This window comes from Octopus sinensis, linkage group LG2 (genome assembly GCF_006345805.1).
Source record: "Octopus sinensis linkage group LG2, ASM634580v1, whole genome shotgun sequence".
Taxonomy (NCBI): domain Eukaryota; kingdom Metazoa; phylum Mollusca; class Cephalopoda; order Octopoda; family Octopodidae; genus Octopus; species Octopus sinensis.
Window position 1 is genome coordinate 138,121,306 of NC_042998.1, and position 11,526 is coordinate 138,132,831.

Sequence of the window (11,526 nt, forward strand, 5' to 3'; positions counted from 1 at the left end):
AAAGAAAATTCTAACTGGATCCCAACTGCAAGTTCATGTGCGGTTTATCTTAATATAAAGGTACCATGTGGCGCATATATGATTGTGATGCATGTGCCTGGTGTACCCTTATCAGAGTGTTTGTTAGTCATGATGAGTATATTGGGCTTTGTACATTCGTCGTTCCAGCGTCACTTTGATGGCGTGCGCTGCTCTTCCACTCAATAATAACAAAAATAAGTAATAATAACAATAATAACAATAATAATAACAATAACAATAACAATAATAATAAATCACTTGCTATTCATGGACGACCTGAAGCTATTCACAAAAAAACAAGCAAAACTGGACAGCCTAGTCCAATCTGTGCGGATTTTCTCCAATGATACTAAGATAGAGTTTGGACTCTCAAAATGTGCTAAGGTGTTGATGAAACGAAGAAAGCTTGCCAGGATAGAAGTCTTATGGCTACCAAGTGGTGAAATGATGAAGACAATTCAATCTCAATCCAGCTAAAAAAATACCTGTTAATACTTGAGGCAAATGAAGGAAAAGACAAAAAGAGTACTTGCGGCGAGTGGGAAAAATATTGACTTCAAAGCTGAATGGCAGAAACATAATTTCGGCAATAAACTCGCGCACAGTCGCAGTAGTTTGTTATGACGCTGGAATCCTGAAGTGGACAGAGGAGGAGCTAAAGGAGATGGACAGGAAGTCAAGAAAGCTCCTAGCGATGCATGGAGCACGTCATCCACGTTCAGACACTGATCGCCTATACATGAAGAGAGAAAATGGAGGAAAGAAGGGAACTGATAAGTGTGGAAGACTGCATGCATATCGAACTCGAGAGCTTAATGAGATACCTAACCCAAAGTAAGGAAACCTTGTTAGTGTCATGAACGAAGAAGCATTGAGAGCAGAGAAAAAAGTGAAAACAAAGGAAGAAGTAGAAAAAGGACATGAAGAAGAATTATGCAAGAAGGGACTACATAATCAATTCCATGTATCTACAACAGAAGTTGCTGGAAAAAATAAGTGGGGATGGTTGATGAAAGGAACACTAAAAAACGAAACCGAGAGCATTATACTGGCAGCGCAGGACCAAGCTCTGGCCACGAACAGGAAGGTCAACCTGAGGAATGAGCAATTGTCTCCGCTGTGTCGCATCTGCAATACAGTGGATGAAACCGTTGCCCATATCACGAACGAATGCCCTAGACTTGCCCCAAACCACTACATGTTGTAGCGACTCAACCAGGTAGTGAAAGTGCTACGATGGAAACAGCGAAAAGTGGGGGATAGAGAGAAGCAAGACGTGGTATGAGGACACAACGCAGCGCAGAGAGTGGCGGATTCGGAGACTAGCAAAATCTGCTGGGATTTCGCAATCCAAACAGATCAGGCGCTAGAGCATAACAGACCGGACCTAATGGTGGACATGGCACACCACATATGCTATATAGTTGACGTTGCATGCCCTTTTGACCCACGAATAGTCAAGAAGGAAAATGGAAAAGTAGATAGATGCAACCCTCTTAAGTATGAAATTGCCCGGCTATAAAAAATGAAGAAGGTGAAAATAGTGTCAATTATTGTTGGGTCCTTGGGAACAGTATCAGAATGCATCAAGAGGAAACAAGAATGGAGTGGCCAGTAGAACTGTTACAAAAGGTTTGCCTCCTTAGTACGGCCAGAATACTCAGGAAAGTATTAGATAGCTGAAAAGAACGAATAGCATGGTACCGTAGGCTGCAGGTAGCAAGCCCACTACGCATGCAAGACTCCAGGAGCTCCAACAAAACATGTAATAAAGAGAAAATAATGATAATAATAATAATAATAATAATAATAATAATAATAATAATAATAATAATAATAATGATGATGATGATGATGATGATGATGATGATGATGATAATAATAATAATACAGTGTAAGATCATACTTTGTAATACCATATGACAATAGATGAGTTACCAAACAAATTGTAAAAAATTGGAAAATATCAAGACCTGGCCAGAAATGAAGAGATTGTAGAAGACGACAATTATTCTTGTGGTAATTTGTGCAGTTGACACAACATCCAAAATGTTACCGGAGAATCTGAAGCATATTGGAATTGAAAATCGCATTGTTGATCTGCTGAAAAGTGCAATCCTTTGTTTTGCAAGTAACCTAAGAAAGATTCTTGAGTTCTGAGGAGACCTGCTGTCACCAAACCTCAGCAAAACTCAGCGCTAACTAATAAAACATATAATAGCTTTCACAATAATAATAATTAAGGAAGAATCTTGTGATTTGAAGAGACTTGCTGTCACTAAACATCAAGATAAAATATCTGCTAAGTAAATTAGCATGCACTAGCGTACTACTACTACTACTACTACTACTACTACTACTACTACTACTACTACTACTACTACTACTAATAATAATAATAATAATAATAATAATAATAATAATAATAATAATGATAATAAGGAGATTCGGCTTTGCGCTGAATAACAACATGGATATGCTACACCGGGCTTTCCATTCAAATACAAATCTAATCTAATAACATCGGTGGAATGGGATAAAGGAACCTGTGGAAGATTTGAAGGAAACGGCCTTTTAACAAAAATAATCACAAAAACGAAATTTTACTGCCATACAAAGCATAGTTTCTCCCTTGCACGATGTCTCAGTGAGACATGTGCGAAATACACATGCGAAATCAACATCGGAAAGTTTACAAATCATAAAATATAAATGGAACAAAACAGTAAGTATGCAAATTGATTAACTACGCATACACTCGAATGTTTACACAATCATATATACATTTTAATACCCATAGGAGTGCACAAACATCCCAATGTTTACACAACTACGTGAAATTTACAGGACACATACTCGCATATGAGAGCACGTGTCACGTTTAAAAACACCACTAAAATCTATGCCCGGAGAAATGAACAAAAAAAAATACAGACGAATACAGATCTGTTAGCCGAAAGAAGCCACGTTACGAGCAATGTTTTCATTTAGACAACTCGGGGGCGGTGTTGTCTCAAAAATTTAATCCTAAACAGACAGATCCGTCTCCTAATGTCAACGTCCAAGCTCGTTGTGCCTCAATGATAACAAGCTGTAATGCCTCAATGATAACAAAGCAAAATACAAACCGAATCTGCCGTCACCCGTATAAATAAGGACCGCGTACCAGACTGGGTACGAAAAATCAGCTACTGGCTGAAATCTTCCCGAAACACAGGAGCTGGAAGTACCCCACAACCGGAATATTCCAACAGATGGCCATCTACGTTCGTCATCAAATAACCAAAAGAAAAAAATGAAAAATGGTCTCGGGGAGATAATAAAGAAGTTCTTAAGGCTTTCTATCATGCCATGTATTTCCCCATAAATAAATTTACTACTGAACAAACCCACCTAAACTGGAGACAGAATCAGCTAGAAGTAAGACCCTACATAGACAGTAACAAACATGCCAACGACAGAAGAAACATTATGAAAAATAAATTACTAAGTGAAGCAGAGATTGACCAAATTAAACAGTCAGTAAGGGATAAAGGGAACGAAGTTGTAGCTAAAGAATATACTACAGAGGAAATCATTATAGACCAGCCCGAGTCTGGTAAAAATGCAGTAATTATAGAAAGAGTTAATGTAGCTGATAAGCAAAGTGAAATACTCTCTGAACCAACCATAAACACCAAGGCAGATGAAAATCAAATAGATGAAGAAAGTCACACTGAAATTGACCCAACTGAACTAGATGATTTAAAAGATCAAATCGTGATTGAATGGTTGAAAATTAAAGAAACCAGTATGAATGAACGTAACACTCTCCAAAAATTCGGAACTCTAACGAAAATCTGAAAGTAATTGGTAAAATCCGCCTTGCACTTAAGGATATAATTTCAGCTAATGATGTTGATATTACAGATCTCAGCCACCTGTACTATGCATCCGCAAAAATCTCAACGATTCTATGTGGTGAAAAGATTAGAAAACAACATCATTCTCACGAAAAGCCTACTTGGGAAGGGCGTATTCAACACCAAATTCAGCTACTTAGGTCTGACATAGAATGTTTAAAGAATCATAAGTTTGACAAGACTATCAAACCTACGAAAATCCAAAAATTAAAGAAAAATATATGAAAACCATACTTGACATCGATACCACCAGAGAAAGTATCAAGCTAAAGGAATGTACTAAAGCTGCTTGCATAGCAAGGTATGAAAAGCGCGTTAGAGTCTTCAAGGACAACATGTTCAAAAATAACCCAAAAGATATTTACCGGAATATAGGGAAAATATCAGTTACAGTAAAGTCTGTCCCATCGAAAGAAGTGCAGGAATTTTGGAATAAAATTTGGGAAGAAGAAAAAACACACAATTGATAGAATATCTACTGACTTAGACTCCATAGAAGAGCAAAAGTGGGAGGGTATCAAGGTAGAGGATGTAGGATCTGCTCTCGAGAAGTCATGCAAATGGAAGTCTTCAGGAAAGGATAAAATTCCCAACTTCTGGTTGAATGCCTTTACAGAGTCATGAACTGCTAACAAAAGCTTACAGCAACGTTTTGCAACAATCTAGTATGATTCCCTGTTAACTAGTTAATGGTGTAACATTCTTACTTCCAAAAAATGAGGAAACAAATGAACCGAAAAATTATAGACCCATAATCTGCTTAACAACAATGTATAAAATACTAACATCTGTCCTGACTGAATATAACTATTTTTTTAAAATAGAAAGTAGCATATTCCCTAATGAGCAAAAAGGATGTAAACGTGGGTCCTAAGGTTGTAAAGAACAGCTACTCATCAATAAGATGAACTTAGAAGATTGTCATAAACGACACAAAAACTAGTCAATAGCCTGGGTAGACCATAAAAAAAGCTACCACATAGCTGGATTAAGAAGTGTCTGGAAATGTATAAAATTGCACCTACTCTGCGAAACTTCTTGTCTGTAAGTATGAGATCATGGAGAACAGACAGATTGATCTAGACAGATTGATTAAAGCCCTTATCATCTATATAGGAAATAAAGTAGGCCTTGAACCAAACCGTAAAAGTGGGAAAGAAAGAAATGAACCTTGGTGGAAAAGAAGAATAAAACAATCAATGAACGAACTACAAAAACATATCAACATCTTGGAAAGAAAGGAAAAAAGTGAAATCTAGAGGGAGGAGAAATATCAGGAACTAGAACGTAGATGTTGGATAAAGAAAAAGGGGCTAAATGTAGTTCTTGAAGAGTTGAAACAAAGACTGCAGGCTTAAGCGACAAAGATCAAGAGATATGACCAAAGAATTGAGCAATATAAAATCAAGAGACCAGAAAAGGTGTTTATCAACAGCTGAATGGGAAGGTTAACAGTAGTGAGAGACCGGACGCTGAAGAAAGTAAAACGTTTTGGAGTAACATCTGGGATAACGGAAGAAAATATAACAAAGATGCGAAATGGTTGAAGGAACTAAGATCAGAAAAATATGAGGTGAAACAGTAATATTAGAATAACGACTGAGATGGTGACCGAACAGAATATAAAGATCCCAAACTTGAAATTCCCAAGGCTGGATGGGATACAAGGATATTGGCTGAACAATTACCCAGCACTACACAGGAGAATAGCTACGTAAATTCATAAAATGATCAACAACGGGGCACAAACCTCAAGGTGGCTGACCGCAGGTAAAACAATTCTAAAAGGACTCCAGGTAATGCAGTGGATAATTACAGGCCTATTACCTGCTTGCCTCTGATGTGGAAGCTGATGACGGGAATAATATACAATTACGTTTATAACTTCCTGGAAATGAATGATAAACTGCCAGTGGAACAGAAAGGATGCAGAAGGAAAAGCCGAGGGACAAAAGACCAACTTCTGATAGACAGAAGAGTATTGAACGACTGCATGAAATTACTTACTAATCTGAGCATGGCGTAGATCGATTATAAAAAAAAAAACGTATGACATGGTCCCCCATTCCTGGATTTTCGAAAGTCTTGAGCTGGTATAGGTGTCTGATAACATCAACTTTTATTAGGTGCTCAATGAAGAACTGGAATACAGAGTTAACTTCATGTGAGCAATTTTGGCAAAGGTTAACATCAAGAGTGGTATATTTCAAGGAGATAGCCTATCCCCATTGTGTTTGTGATTTGTATGATACTCCTCACACAGATACTACGGAAAGGGTTATCCGGGTACACCTTAAAAAGTAGAGGAAGGTTAAATCATGTTGTATGTGGATGACTTCAAGATCTTTGGGAAGACCGAACGTGAAATAAATGGCCTAGTTTCAACAGTGCAGTTATTCAGTAAGGATATGGGAATGGAATTTGGGATTTGAACGTGTGATATGCTTGTAATACAAAAAAGCAAAATAATGTCGTCTGGTAGTGTAGAACTACCCAACGGCGACAAAATCAAGGATATTGAGACTGATGGATATCAGTATCTGGGTATTTTGGAATATGACAAAATCGAAGTGCTCTATATATAGTACCAATCCACCAACTGTAATTATTTTGATATAAGCAGAAGTTCCGAAATTAGGAGGAGGGGGACAATCGTATCCTCTCCCAGCTGATAAATTATAAAACCGCTGGTACATGACCAAACAGTTTTGGGAGAATGTTTATAGTCGATTAGACGGATCTTATAACTTAACTGGTATTTTATTGACCTCGGAAAGATGACGACTAAAGTCAACACTGGAGTGATTTGAACTCAGAGTGGGAATTGAGCAAAGATAACCATCACAAGAATTATTATCAGAGGAAAGGAGTAAATAATCGTGACCGACGAAACACAGGGAAAAATAAAAAGAACTGAGCAAACAAGATCACTTAGTCAAGCATTGAAATGCTAGCGCCAATAAATGTTTCTGACAAATGCACAAGGGAGTATAAAAAATTGGGAGAAGGTTCAGTCGAATAAGTCGATACTAGTATTTAACTGCTATTTTATTTTACGACACCTGAAAAGCTGAGCTTGACGGTATTTGAACCTACAAAATAAGGAATCGGATGAAAAGTCACGAAGTAATATTTTTTTATGATGTCTTAACGATTTTGCTTAATCCTTGTAAACAATATTATTAACGCTGTTGTTGTTGTTGGTGGTGATGATGGTGATGATGATGATGACGATGATGGTGATGATTGTGACAACGACGATAACAAAGACGACGAAGATGACGACGACGATTACGATAAAGCTGCTGCTGCTGTTGCTACTGATGATGATGATGATGGCGACGACAACGACGACGATGATAACGACGATGATGACGATGATGGCGATGATGACAATGATAACGATGATACAATGATGACACTAACGGCTACGACGATAATACTGACGACGACGATGATGATGTTGGTGATGGTGATAACTATAGTGATAACTGCAACGTCGACGGCAATAACAACGATGATGTCGATGACTGTGATGATGATGTTGATGATGATGTCCACGATACAATATTAATTTCAGTACAATTCTAAATAAACAATTTAAATTAATGTGCATATATCTCATTAATATTAAAACTATTGTCATTTATATAATTACGTTTACTCAGACAAATAAATAAATAAATATGGTGTATATTGTGTATACTGTGAATTATTACGTTATTTATATTGTGAATTATATTCCATTTATATTGCTAATTATATGCTATCCATTTGAGAATAATATTATATTTAGATTACTAATTACGTTATGAAATATATTTCATGTAGTCATCATATTGTATGGTTCTTATATGTTATTTATATTTGCATATTGTATTAACGGAGTGAATTAAATTGTTTTAATATTATTAGGAATTACATTGTATTTATATTATAAATTGTATTGCACTATTTATATTGCGTTTATTATATACTGAATTATATTGTGTGTTAAATTTTAGATTATATTTATATTGTAAAACACAGATCGTAATATATAGATTGTCTACATTGAGAACTATACTGCATGAGCATACATATACATACATACATACATACATACATACATACATACATACATACATACATACATGCATGCATGCATGCATACATGCACACATACATACATACATACATACATACATACATACATACATACATACATACATACATACATACATATATACATGCATGCATATAGAAACGCATGCATGCTACCGATAAAACCTACCACAGCTGCAGGACGATTTTCATCGGCTCCTGATATATATTCATATTTATGTTTTTAAACACCGTACGTCCATAAGCGATATTAACACAGGCTGAATACCATAGTTAATTTGCCTTTTCGTGGTGCATCTACATGAAGTATGACACATACCTGGCTATTTTAATCTAATACTTGTTTTGTTGCGCATCGGATATATATATATATATATATATAATATATATATATATATATGTATGTATGTGTGTGTGTGTGTGTGTGTATGTGTGTATTTAGCACTGTTTTATATATATATATGTATATATATAAATATACATACATACACACTCACACACACACACATACACACACACATACATACATACATACATACATACATACATACATACATACATACATACATGCATACATATATATATATATATGTTTGTAGCCACTTCAACATGGCTGTCCGTTCAAACGGACTTTACTGCGAGTTTTTAACCCCAAGAAGACTTCGCCTCTAGCTAGTTAACGATGCACAGCTGCTTCCGATATATTGCGAACTGGGGAGCGTACCCCTACCACCTTCTGGCAACGGGACCAACAGACCAGCTTGGTTTAGAGGTGTTTCTACCTCTCTTCAGTGCTGGACACCACGTCTGCTAGAGATGTATTCTTTATTGTGATAATATTTATCAGACATAGAGAGGACAATACAGGACATCACAAACAAAAAGTGTTCAAGGGTTCATAAATGAGTTTTAAAAATACGATGATGTATTTAAATCTAAATAAAAAATTTTAAACCTTGGCCGTGAAGTCCACCGGCTATACCGTACTACTTTTCTATGGTTGAGATTAAGCAGGGTCATTCACCTCCAACTTTCTGTCCATATCCTTCTATCTTTTCCCATATACACTTCGCGACAGGTGTCTTTCTCCAGCCCTATCTTGCTTTTCAGATGATATCTGAAGTAGTATAGCAAGCCAGGGCTGGAGATGAATCTTCCCGTCATTCTAGATTTCCATATACATTCTTTCAGTACTGCAACTGTGCACAAGAAACACGCCTTACCTTCCTTTGTCAACAAAAGCGTGGACAACTAAACGTATTCCTATCTGTATCCCTAACGAAATTCCTATCTATATAGAATCTGAGTGAACCGTCGTTATTAGTCCATGTTTACTGTGGAACCAGCGGTTCATCCAGTCTATAACGGTCTACTAGATTACAGAATTCTTTTGAGGCCCGGGCTTCTCTTGCTATCGGTTGAGCCAGCACTAACCGCCCGTGCATCGAGAATAGAGTTAAAGTTTCCTCGTACAACTAGAGTTCTTGACGTCACTAAGAAGTTCCCGGTAACAGCCAGCCTGTCTACTTTGTTTTGGTGCATAGACAGCTACCAACCTGAAGGACTATTTACTTACATGTGTTACATTCAAAACGACCAGCCTACCTTCTGTGTCCAGAAAGACTGCACTTGCCTGCACGTCCAGGTTTTCCTTCAATAAGACCACACGACCTCACTCCCCCACCATTTCTCGTAGCCATTTAGAAGGGACGAGAACGCTTGTAGCCCACACAGCTTAGACTACGATACAATACATACATCTATATCTAGTGACCTAAGTTTGTTTCCAGTTCAACCCTAGGCTACACGCATTTATACACCCTAACTTAATTTCCATAATAAAATGGTATTTACATTTTTAGTTTGAGGGGCTGCACGAATTCAGCTTCACCCGATCCTTTTTCTTCTGTGGTGTAACCCCTGGACTGACCCTAAAACTTTGGCCGCCCATCTCTTTGCTAACATCATTGATGTCGTCTGGGCACCTTATTATTGTCATTAAAAGAAATAATTTTGTTTTGCGTCTTGAGGTGGGAATGGGAAATGGGTTTTAACAAGGGGTGGTCTGGGGTTGGGTTTCGTGTGTGTCTGCATTTGCTTTGGATATTTTCTTTGTATGGGATGAGGAATCTTTCTTTTTGGGGGATTTAACTGTGGTAAACTTCATTTCGTCACCTTCTGTGGTTTGTACTGTTGCCTCTTGTTTCCTTGGGTTCTTGTATAACTTTTGATTGTTTTGCTGGTTGCTTTTTTTCTCTTCCGCGTTTTGTGGGTTTCGTTCTTCTTTGCTTTACAGTCTGAGTTAACATTGACCCTTCTCGCCGCATTTAAAGCAACGCGGCCTACGTCCTTCTACTCCGATCCTTACGCTTAGCCCCTCGCCTATATAAACTTCAGGTTTGGCCTGTACGACCATCTCGAGGGACTGACCTTTCCAGTTCTCTATTTCCTTTTTTGTTTTTCATTTTCAGAATGCTCATTTCCTCTTCCAGGTCATTAGTAATGGCTGCCGTTATCCATATAACGTCGAAACCTGCCAGAATTTCTTCCACTTTAATTTTAGCGGTCCGTCTGCCCATATACGTCGGCAGTAATATCACCTCTTCATTTTTTAAGGTCATTGAAGATAAATCCTTTGCCGTTTTTTCATCGGCGAATTGAGCCTTCTTTCACGGCCGACGTAAATTATTCTGTTCCAGATTGGCGACAGGCATTTTTCTATCGCCTCACTTTTACATGTAATAATTCTCTTTTCTTTCATACTGTACGTTTTGTGTACTATAGTTTTTGCCGCAATATTCTGTAAAACTTCTTGACAAGGGAGTAGTTTTATATCACTTCCTTTTTTTTTTTTGACAAGGTTCCTATATTTAAAAAGTTTTGCCATTGTGACTTCCATTGTTATCATGTTGCTGCCAACGGTGGCCGAAAAACTTCGTTTTTCCTTTTGTACTTGCGTTAAATTTTCATTATTTTTAGCCTTTTCCAAGTCTGGGAAACCTTCGTTCGAAAACAAATTGTAATCCATGACGTGAAAATTTTTCATAGTAAACAAATTCCTTCAAAAAGGAATGAAATTAGCCAAAAATAATTTTTGACAAAAACTAATTTTTATCCTGCAAAGGGTAAAAATCGCAGTTCTAATCACAGTTGTCGCTTTTACAAAAATATTTCAAAATTTAAGAATTTTCTGCCCCCAAGGGCGAAAATAACAATTAACAAATAAATCACAGTTCAATTCCAACAATTGCAAAAATAACAATGAAGCATTAACTCACAACAACCAAAAAAGCCTGACACGTGTCTGGTAGAGATAGCAGTAGCTCGCTGATTTTTCAACACGCAAAAATGTTAGTTTTAAAATCTCTTTAAGAGATCAACACAGTAGTTGTACTAACAAGTACTGTTTGTAGCCACTTCAACATGGCTGTCCGTTCGAACGGAATTTAGTGCGATTTTTTAACCCCGAGAGGATAAGAGGATATCTCCCCTAGCTGGT